Here is an 11,306-nt window from a genome sequence, read left to right as displayed (position 1 = left end):
CCATCCATCCACCCATCCATCCACCCATCCATCCATCCGCCCACCCATCCACCCATCCATGTATCCATCCGTCCACCCATCCACCGGTCCACCCATCCACCCATCCATCCACCCATCCATCCATCCACCCACCCATCCACCCATCCATCTATCCATCCGTCCACCCATCCACCAGTCCACCCATCCACCCATCCATCCACCCATCCATCCATACACCCACCCATACACCCATCCATCCATCCATCCACCCATCCATCCATCCACCCATCCATCCACCCATCCACCCATCCATCCCCATCCATCCACCCATGCATTTACCCATCCATCCATCCATCCATCCATCCATCCATCCATCCATCCATCCACCCACCCATCCATCCATCCATCCACTCGTGACTCAGTGAGGCACTTCCTGTGTTCATTCCCTTTATTTCCAGAGGTCAGGGACGCCCTGGGATGGGTCAGGTCTTGGCCTTGTGTCCAGTGTCCTTCTGTCTGTCTGTCTGTCCGTCCGCAGGTCAGTTGAAGGCGGGCAGGCTGAAGAGTTCGGGTTGTATGTCACCCAAGGAGGGCAGCAGCAGGGTGGCCCCGGCCGTTGAGTTCGGGGTCGAGCTGGACGCTGGGCACCATGACCACCTGCATCCCCGCTGCCTGGGCGACCGCCATGCCGTGGGGCGTGTCCTCCAGCACCAGGCACTGCGGGGTCAGAGGGCGAGAGAGACACGCGGAGTGAGAGGTCGGCCGGGGGGTGGGCCGGGTGCCCAGTGTTGGAGGGAAGGAAGGGGGGAAGGAAGGAAGGAAAGAAGGAAGGAGGGAAGGAGGGAAGGAAGGAAGGATGAAAAGGAAGGATGGAGGGAAGGAACAAGAAGGAAGGAGGGAAGGAAGGAGGGAAGGAAAGAAGGATGGAGGGAAAGAAGGAAGGAGGGAGGGAAGGAGGGAAAGAAGGAGGGAAGGAGGGAAAGAAGGAGGGAAGGAAGGAGAGAGGGAAGGAAGGAGGGAAGGAAGGAGGGAGGGAAGGAAGGAAGGAGGGAGGGAAGGAAGGAGGGAAGGAAGGAGGGAGGGAAAGAAGGAGGGAGGGAAGGAAGGAAGGAGTGAAGGAAGTAGTGAAGGAAGGAAGGAAGGAGGGAAGGAAGGAGGGAAGGAAGGAGGGAAGATGACCGTTGAGCCACGGCGTGCCTACTGGCATGTTCTGTGTGTGATTTCGAGGCCTCCCCCACCCAGGGCCTGGTGTGGCCCAGGTGAGCACTGTGCCAAGGAGTCTCCCTCCCTGTTCCCCTGGGGCCGTCTGTCCATCCGTCTCTCCATCCGTCCATCCGTCTGTGTGATTGTGTGTCTGTCCGTGTCTCTCTGTCTGTCTCTGTGTGTCTGTCTGTCCCTATATCTGTCTGTCTGTGTCTCTGTGGTCGGTCTGTCTGTTCTGTTCTGTGTATCTGTCTGTCTGGACTCTTATGTCTGTCTGTCTGTCTTTGTATGTGTGTCTGTCTGTGTCTGGCCAAGTGTCTCTGTGTCTGTCTATCTGTGTGTGTCTGTCTCTGTATCCGTCTGTCTGTCTATATGCCTATTTGTGTGTCTCTGTAGTCTGTCTGTCTGTGTGTCTGTCTGTGTATGTATGTCTATCTCTCTGTCTGTCTATCAGTGTGTGTCTGTCTGTCCGTGTCTCTGTGCTCTGTCTGTCTGTCTGTCTGCCTGGTCTGTGTATCTGTGCGTCTGTCTGTGTCTATCTGTCTGTCTGTGTGTCTATCAGTGTGTCTGTCTGTGTCTCTGTGGTCTGTCTGGTAGGTCTGTGAATCTGTGTGTCTGTCCCGTCTCTTGTGTCTGTCTGTCTGTCTATCTGTCTGGTCTCTGTGTCTGTGTGTCTGTGTGTCTATCTCTCTGTCAGTGTGTCTGTCTGTCTATCGGAGTGTGTCTGTCTGTCCGTGTCTCTGTGGTCTGTCTGTCTGTCTGTCTATGAGTCTGTCTCTGTGTCTGTGTCTCTATCTGGTTTGTCTGCCTGTCGGTCTGTGTGTCTATCTGCCTGTCTGTCTGTCTGCATGTCTGTCTGGTTTGTCCATGTGTCTATCTGTGTCTCTGTGTCCGTCTCTGCGTCTATCTGTGTGTTTCTGTGTCTGGCTGTCTGGCTGTCTGGTCTGTGTATCTGTGTATCCGTCCATGTCTGTCTGTCTGTGTGTCTCTCTGTGTGTGGTCCATGCAGTGGACCCGAGGCCCGAGGCCTCAGTTTACCTGGTTGACGGGGGGGGGGGATGAGGAGAGAACCTGCGGGTGCAGGCCAGGAAGATGTCCGGAGAACCTGTGGGCGCAGGCCAGGAAGATGTCCGGGGCGGGCTTGCTGGCCTTGACCTCGGGGTCATCACCCAGCACCACGTGGTGAAAGGCACCCAACAGCTCCCGGTGTGCGCTGGTCTTGGCCTGGTAGGACTCAGTCCCTGAGCTGGTGGCCAGGGCGAAGGGGATGCTGTGCTTCTGTATGTGGAGGATCAACTTCTCTGCACCTGGAGACAGAGAGACAGGAGGAGAAGAACTTAGGTCTTTGGTGGCCTAGGGGGGAAATCCACAAATCCATCCATCCACCCATCCATCCATCCATCTACCCATCCACCCATCCATCCACCCATCCGTCTATCTATCCATCCATCCATCCACCCACCCATCCATCCACCCATCCATCTATCTATCCATCCATTCATCCATCCATCCATCCATCCACCCATCCACCGATCCATCCACCCATCCATCAATCCATCAATCCATCAATCAATCCATCTACCCAGCCAGCCACCCATCCATCCACTCATCCATCCACCTACCCATCCATCCATCCATCCATCCATCTACTCATCCATCCACCCACCCACCCATCATCCATCCATCTACCCAGCCAGCCACCCATCCATCCATTCATCCATCCACCCATCCATCCATTCATCCATCCATCCATCCATCCACCCACCCATCCACTCATCTATCCATCCATCCATCCATCCATTGACCCATCCATCAACCCATCCATCCACCCATCCACCCACCCATCCATCCATCAATTCATCCATCCACCCATCCATCCACCATCCATCCATCCATCCATCCACCCATCCATCCATCCACCCACCCATCCATCCATCCATCCATTCATCCACCCATCCATCCATCCATTCATCATCATCATCATCATCATCATCATCATCATCATCATCATCATGGTGACCCAGGAAGGATGTGAACTCCGGGCATCATCATCATCATCATCATGGTGACCCAGGGCGTTTCCCAGGGCGACCGGCTGGGCCACATGCACGCACACGCACGCACACACGTGTATGAGCAGATGACATCTTGTCCCGAGCACTGGGCAGCGAGTCCTAGATAGGGTGGTGGAGACGGCACCGCGTTCTAGAAGGTTCTGAATCCAACGGTCATGGCAGATGGACCGGTGAAGTCTAGGATGTACAGACAGACAGACAGACAGACAGACAGACAGACAGACAGACAGACACACACACACACACACACACACACACACACACACACACACACACACACACACACACACACAACGGCCCGGGGAAAGGAGATGGTTCTAGAAAGTTTGTCCCTTTTCAGAGTTCTTCACCCAGACAGACAGACTGACAGATGGATAGATGGATGGATAGACAGATGGGTGGATGGATGGACAGACAGACAGAGAGATGGATGGACAGATGGGTGGAAGGATGGACAGACAGACAGACTGATACATGGATAGACGGATAGACAGATGGGTGGATGGATGGACAGACAGACAGACTGATAGCTAGCTAGATGGATGGATCGATGGACAGACAGACAGACTGATACCTAGATAGATGGATGGATGGATGGACAGACAGACTGAAAGATGGCTAGATAAGACGGATAGACAGATGGGTGGATGGATGGACAGACAGACAGACTGATAGATGGGTAGATGGATGGATGGACAGACTGACAGATGGATAGATGGATAGACAGATGGGCAGATGGATGGACAGACAGATAGATGGATAGACAGACAGACTGACAGATGGATAGATGGATAGAAAAATGGGTGGATGGATGGACAGACAGACAGATGGATAGATGGATAATAGATGGATAGATGGATGGATGGACAGACAGACAGACTGACAGATGGACAGATGGATGGATAGACAGATGGACAGAAGGATGGACAGACAGGCTGGTAGGTGGATAGACAGACAGACGGATGGATAGATGATAGATAGATACACAAATAAGATACATGAATAGATGGATAGATGGATGGATGGTTGGACAGACAGAGAGATGTATAGATAGACACACAGACAGACAGATAGGTGGATAGATATAGTAGATAGATAGACAGATAGACATGTGGATAGACAGATGGATGGATGGATCCATGAATGGACAGACAGACAGAGAGTAGATAGACAGACACCTGGATAGACAGAGGGATGGATGCATAGATGGACAGACAGACAGATAGACGGATGGGTGGATGGGTGGATAGATGGGTGGATAGAAGGGTGGATGGATGGATGGGGGATGGGTGGGTGGATGGGTGGATGGATGGGTGGGTGGATGGATGTTGATTGAATATGGATGGGATTAACATTTACACACTTGAGTGACTTGGACCCAAGTCCTGATACAATATGGGTGGGATTAACGTTTGCACACTTCAGTGAGTTGGACCCAAGTCCTCATCTGGATGGAGGAGAGACGGAAGGGATTAACATTTGCACACTTGAATGAGTTGGACCCAAGTCCTGCTGTTGATGGAATATGGAAGGGATTAACATTTGCACAGTTGAGTGACTTGGACCCAAGTGTTCATCTCAATGGAGGATGGATGGATGGGTGGATGGATGGATGGATGGGTGGGTGGATGGATGAGTGGATGGATGGGAGGGTGGATGGATGGATGGATGGGTGGATGGATGGATGGGTGGATAGATGGGTGGATGGGTGGATGGATGGATGGATGGATAGATGGGTGGATGGGTGGATGGATGGATGGGTGGATAGATGGGTAGATGGGTGGATGGATGGATGGATGGATGGATGGGTGGATGGATGGATGGATGGGTGGGTGGGTGGATGGATGGGTGGATAGATGGATGGGTGGATGGATGGATAGGTGGACGGATGGGTGGATGGATGGATGGGTGGATCAGAGGGTGGATGGGTGGATGGATGGATGGATGGATGGATGGGTGAATAGATGGGTGGATGGATAGGTGGATGGGTGGGTGGATGGATGGGTGGATGGATGTTGATTAAATATGGGTGGGATTAACATTTTCACACTTGAGTGACTTGGAACCAAGTCCTGACCTCAATGGAGTAGGTCAAGCTCTGTCTCTGTCTGTCTGTCTGTCTGTGTCTTCTTCTGTCTGTCTCTGTCAGTCTGTCTGTTGGTCTGCGTGTCTCTACCTGTCCATGTCTGTGTCTGTCTGTCTTTGTCTCTCTGTCTCTGTCTGTCTCCTCTGTCAGTCTGTCTGTGTCTCGTTCTCTCTTTCTTTGTCTGTCTGTCTGTGTCTGTCAGTCTACTTCTGTCTCTGTCTTTCTGTCTGTCTGTCTCGTCTGTGTCTGCCTGTTGGTCTGCCTGTCCATGTCTGTCTCACTGTCTGTCTGTCTCTGTCTCATTCTGTCTTTGTCTGTCTCGGTCTGTCTGTCTGTCATCAGTCTACTTCTGACTTCTGTGTCTGTCTGTCTCTTTGTCTCTCTGTCTCTGTCTCCTGTGTCTGTCTGGGTCTCGTTCTGTCTTTCTTTGTCTGCCTGTGTCAGTATCTGTCTGTCTGTGTGTCTGTCTGTCTGTGTCTGTCATTCTCTGTCTGTCTTTCGTGTCTGTCATTCTCTGTGTCTGTCTGTCTTTCTCTGTGTCTGTGTCTGTCTCTGCCTATGTCTGTCTGTCCATCTGTCTGTGTCTCTCTCTGTGTCCATCTGTGTGTCTGTCTCTGTCTGTCTTTGTCCCAGTGTCTGTCTGTCTTGCTCTATGTCTGTCCGTCTCTGTCTGTCGGCCTGTGTCTGTCTCTCTCTGTCATTCCCTGTCTGTCTGGCTCTGCCTCTGTCTGTCTGTCTCTCTGTCTGTCATTCTGTGTCTGTCTGTCTATGCCTGCCCATGTCTCTGTCTTCTCTGTGTCTGTCTGTGTCCATCTATCTGTCTGTGTCTCCCTGTGTCCATCTGTGTGTCTGTCTCTGTCCCAGTGTCTGTCTGACTCTGTTTCACTGTCCCTGTGTCTGTCAGTCTGTCGCTGGGAACCGCGCATGCGCGTTGCAGGGCAGCGCAGCCCAATCCCGCGCATGCGCAGATCCGTACCTCGCAGAGCCCGGGGAGCACACGCATGCGTGTTCCTGCTCGGCGGGGGGGGGCGGGGGGGGGAGGGAGGGACGGGGCGTGCTGGCTCATGCATGCGCGGTACAGCGCGGAGGACCTCCCCCCCAGGTGGCACGCATGAGCAGTACCAACTAGACCAACCGAGGGAATCCCACGCATGCACGCACCACACGCTCGGCCCGGACGGTGCCGGACGACTCAACCAGTGCGCATGCGCAATGCGGACGGAACCTCGATCCTCCGGAGTCCCCTAGGCACCTCCCGGAGGACTCACGCTGTGCGCATGCGCAACTCGACCCTCCAGGGTCCGCTCTGCGCCTCCCGGCCGATTCAACCTGTGCGCATGCGCCGTGGGTCCACACGCGGGAGGGCAGTGGGAACAAGCAGCCAAGGGACACGCATGCGCAGCGGCGCTCCGCCGGGAGCGCTAGGCCCCTCCCTGCTGACGAACCCTGTGCGCATGCGCATTGGCGCAGGCTGGCTCAGCCCCTCCCAGCTGCCTAACCCTGTGCGCAAGCGCAATGGCGCTCCGCCAGGCCGGCTCAGCCTGTCCCCGCTGAAGAACCCTCTGCGCATGCGCAATGGCTCTCCGCTGGGAGCGTTCGGCCCCTTCCCCGCTAACCCTATGTGCACGTGCAGTGGCGCTCCGCCGAGAGCGCGCGCATGCGCGCCCGCGTCTTGGCGCCGGCTGATGACATCGATGCGACGGCGCCGGCGGCCGCGCCCGGAAATGCAGCCGTGGCGGGGCCGCGGAGCGTCGCCGCCGCCGCCGCCATGGCCACCACTACGCCGTCCGGATCCGGAAGCGGAAGTGGAAGCGCGCAGGACCCCCGAGGACGCCGACCCGGGCGGCCCCCGGGTCACCGTCGGTGCGTGGAGGCCTCCGGGACGAGGCGCCTTTAAGAGGCGGGGACGCTGGAGGGCGTGGCTTTCTGATGGGCGTGGCGTCGCGGTGGGCGTGGCCTGCAGGGCGTGGAGCTGACAGGAGAGTCAGTGGGGGGCGTGGCCTGGAACAGAGGCCATTGGGCCGCTGGGGTTTGGGGGCGTGGCCTGGAAAGACACCATTGGGCGGCTGGACGTAATGCCATTGGTCGGCTGGGCTGGGGGGCGTGGCTTGGAAGTAAGGCCATTGGGCCGCTGGGCCTAGGGGGCATGGCCTGGCAGGAACTAGGCTATTGAGGGTCCTGGCTTTGGGGGTATGGCTTGGAAGTAAGGCCATTGGGCGGCTGGTCCTGGGGGGGCGTGGCCTGGCAACAGTGATGCTATTGTGTAGTCTGGCTTTGAGGGCGTGGCCTGGGCGTGCTGCCATTGGATGGCTGGCCTGGGGGGCGTGGTCTGGCAGGAACCAGGCCGTTGGGTGCCCTGGCTTTGGGGACTAAGCACCCAGCACCTCCCCATGGTGACCCAAGGCAGGGACTTAGCACCCACCACCTCCCCATGGTGACTCAGGGACTGAGCACCCAGCACCTCTCCATGGTGACCCAGGGCAGGGACTGAGCACCCAGCACCTCCCCATGGTGACCCAAAGTGGGGACTCAGCACCCAGCACCTCCCCATAGTGACTCAGGATGGGGACTGAGCACCCAGCACCTCCCTAAGGTGCCCCAGATCCAGCAGTAAGCACCCAGCACCTCCCCATGGTGACCCAGAATGGGGACTGAGCACCCAGCACCTCCCCATGGTGACCCAGGATGGGGAATAAGCCTCCAGTACCTGCCCATGGTGACCCAGGACCAAGACTAAGCACCCAGCACCTCCCCATGGTGACCTAGGGCCAGGACTAAGCACCCAGCACCTCCCCATGGTAACCCAGGATGGGGACTAAGCACCCAGCAACTCCCCATGGTGACCCAGGGCCAGGTCTAAGCACCCAGCACCTCCCCATGGTGACCCAGGGGCAGGACTAAGTACCCAGCACCTCCCCATGATGACCCAGGGGAGGGACTGAGCACCCAACACCTCCCCATGATGACCCAGGGACTGAGCACCCAGCACCTCCCCATGGTGACCCAAAGTGGGGACTAAGCACCCAGCACCTCCCCATAGTGACTCAGGATGAGGACTGAGCACCCAGCACCTCCCCATAGTGATTCAGGATGGGGACTGAGCACCTAGCACCTCCCGATGGTGCCCCAGATCCAGGAGTAAGTACCCAGCACTTCCCCATGGTGACCAAGGGCAGGGACTAAGCACCCAGCACCTCCCCATGGTGACCCAGGACCAGGACTAAGCACCCATCACCTCCCCATGGTGACCCAGGGCCAGGACTAAGCACCCAGCATTATCCCATGATGACCCAGGGCTGGGACTAAGCACCTAGCACTATCCCAGGGTGACCCGGGGCCAGGACTAAGCACCCAGCACCTCCCCATGGTGACCCAGAGTGGGGACTAAGCATCCAGCACCTTCCCATAGTGACTCACAATATCCCCCAAGCACCCAGCACCATCCCATAATGACCCAAGACAGGAACTAAGCACCCAGCACCTCCCCAGGATGATCCCCAAGCACCCAGCACCACCCCATAGTAACCCAGGGCTGGGACTAAGCACCCAACACCTCATCATAGTGACCTAGGATGATTCCCAAGCACCCAGCACCATCCCATGACAACCCAGGGCTGGGACTAAGCAACCAGCACCTCCTCAGAGTAACCCAGGACCAGGACTAAGCACCCAGCACCATCCTATGATGACCCAGGGCTGGGACTAAGCACCCAGCACCTCCCCATGGTGACCCAGGGGAGGTACTGAGAACCTAGCACCATCCCATGATGACCCAGGACAGGGACTAAGCAACCAGCACCTCCTCAGAGTAACCCAGAACTGGAACTAAGCACCCAGCACCACCACCTGGGGAACAAGGACTGAGCCTAAGCATTCAGCACCTCTCCATGGAGACCGAGGATAGGAACTAAGCACCCAGCACCTCCCCATGGTGACCCAGGAACGGGACTTCACACCCAGCACCTCCCTACTGTTTACATGAGTCAGGTACCAAACACCCAGCACCTGCCTATTACTAACTCAGGACAGGTACCAAGCACCCAGCACTTCCCCACAGGGACTCTGGATAATCAGCAAGCACCTAGCACCTCACGTGTGTGTCCTTTCCCTCCCCCTGACCCCATCCCAGGTTCTCCACGTGGCGCGATGACCGCTGGTTGTACAGGATGATGGACTACGTGCCTGGTGGCGAACTCCTCAGCTACCTGCGCGCCCGCCAAGATCCTGTGCGCACTGGCCTACCTGCAGGTGAGCGGACCAGCAATGATGGGGGCCGCCCATCCATCCATCCATCCATCCATCCACCCATCCATCCACCCATCCATCCATCCACCCATCCATCCATCCATTTACCCATCCATCCAGCCATCCATCCATCCACTCATCCATCCACCCACCTATCCATCCATCCACCTATCCATCCACCCATCCATCCATCCACCCATCCATCCTCCACCATCCACCCATCCATCCATCCACCCACCCATCCATCCACCCATCGATCCTCCATCCATCCACCCACCCATCCATCCACCCATCCATCCACCATCCATCCATCCAGAAAGTTCCAGAAAGTTCCCCCAAGGTTCCAGAAGGTCCCAGAAAGCTCCAGGTTTCAGAATAACTCAGCACATTCCCCAGGCAGGCGTTCCCTCCACCCAGACACACCCCAACCCTCCCACCCCCCTTCCTTGGCCCAGGAATGATTTTTGGGGGGAGAGGGGGAGGGAAGGAGGGTATTGATGATATTGGTATTGGTGTTGGTATTGATACTGATCCTCTCATGGTCTATTGATGATAGGTTTTCCCAGGGGATCTGTTTGATCTAAGGACTTGAGACGCTTCCAGGACAACCCATGGAAGGTTCTAGAAAGAAGCCAGGGCTGGGGCTGGTTTCTATTTCCTCCCCCCCCCCATTCTCCCCAACATCTGGGACCCAGTTGCGTTCATCCCTTGGGATTCTCCTCCATGGGAGAAGTTGAGGATGGATGATGACATCACACCTTCCCATGATCCTTTGCGGTGACTGGTCCAGTGTCCCTTGACTATTCTTGTTGTTGTTGTTGTTGTTGTTGATTTATTATGATGATTAGCTCATGTGCATGGTCTTGTCTTTCCCTTCCCCCCGCCCCAACCAAGCTTCTAGAAGCTTCTGGAACAAATTGCTGATGGATTTCCTGTGTGTGTGTCAGACTCAACCAGAACCCAGCCAATGGCTTCCTCTTCTCAACGCCTGGAAATCTGCCCAACACTTCCTGGAAGGGGGGAGGGGGAGGGGGAATGGAGGAAATGAATAATGAATGAATGAATTCCCTCCTTCCTTCCCTCCTTCCAATCCTTCCTTCCCTCCATCCTTTCTTCCTTCCTTCCCTCCTTCCTTCCTTCCTTCCTTCCTTCCTTCTTCCTTCCTCCTTCCTTCCCTTCTTCCTTCCTTCCCTCCTTCCTTCCTTCCTGCCTCCTTCCTTCCCTCCAATCCTTCATTTCTTCACTCCTTCCTTCCTTCCTTCCTCCTTCCTTCCCTCCAATCCTTCCCTCCTTCCTTCCTTCCAATCCTTCCTTCCTTCCCTCTATCCTTTCTTCCTTCCTTCCTTCCTTCCCTCCCTCCCTCCTTCCTTCCTTCTTTCACTCCTTCCTTCCTTCCTTTCTTCCTTCCTTCTTCCTTCCCTCCAATCCTTCCTTCCTTCCCTCCTTCCTTCCTTCCCTCCATCCTTCCTTCCCTCCTTCCTTTCTAATCCTTCCCTCCTTCCCTCCTTCCTTCCTTCCCTCCTTCCTTCTCTCCAATCATTCCCTCTTTCCCTTCTTCCTTCCTTCCTTCCTTCCTTCCTTCCTTCCTTCCTTCCTTCCTTCCTTCCTTCCTTCTTTCCTTCCTTCCCTCCTTCCTTCCTTTCCTCCTTCCTTTCCTGTGTCCAATCCTTCCCTTCTTCCTTCTTTCCTTGTCTCCAATCTGTTAGGTTTTTAAAAAG

General features: G+C 55.7%; 1 pseudogene; it reads right to left on the bottom strand.

The window, feature by feature from the left end:
- Window positions 1-427: 427 nt before the first annotated feature.
- Window positions 428-7,113, bottom strand: LOC138815555 (pseudouridine-5'-phosphatase-like; annotated as a pseudogene).
- Between the last annotated feature and the right edge of the window lie 4,193 nt (window positions 7,114-11,306).

This window comes from Dipodomys merriami, unplaced genomic scaffold (genome assembly GCF_024711535.1).
Source record: "Dipodomys merriami isolate MVZ:Mamm:240054 unplaced genomic scaffold, mDipMer1.0.p SCAF_65, whole genome shotgun sequence".
Taxonomy (NCBI): domain Eukaryota; kingdom Metazoa; phylum Chordata; class Mammalia; order Rodentia; family Heteromyidae; genus Dipodomys; species Dipodomys merriami.
The sequence above is the reverse complement of the archived record's forward strand: the minus strand, read 5'-3'. Positions and strand labels throughout refer to the sequence as shown.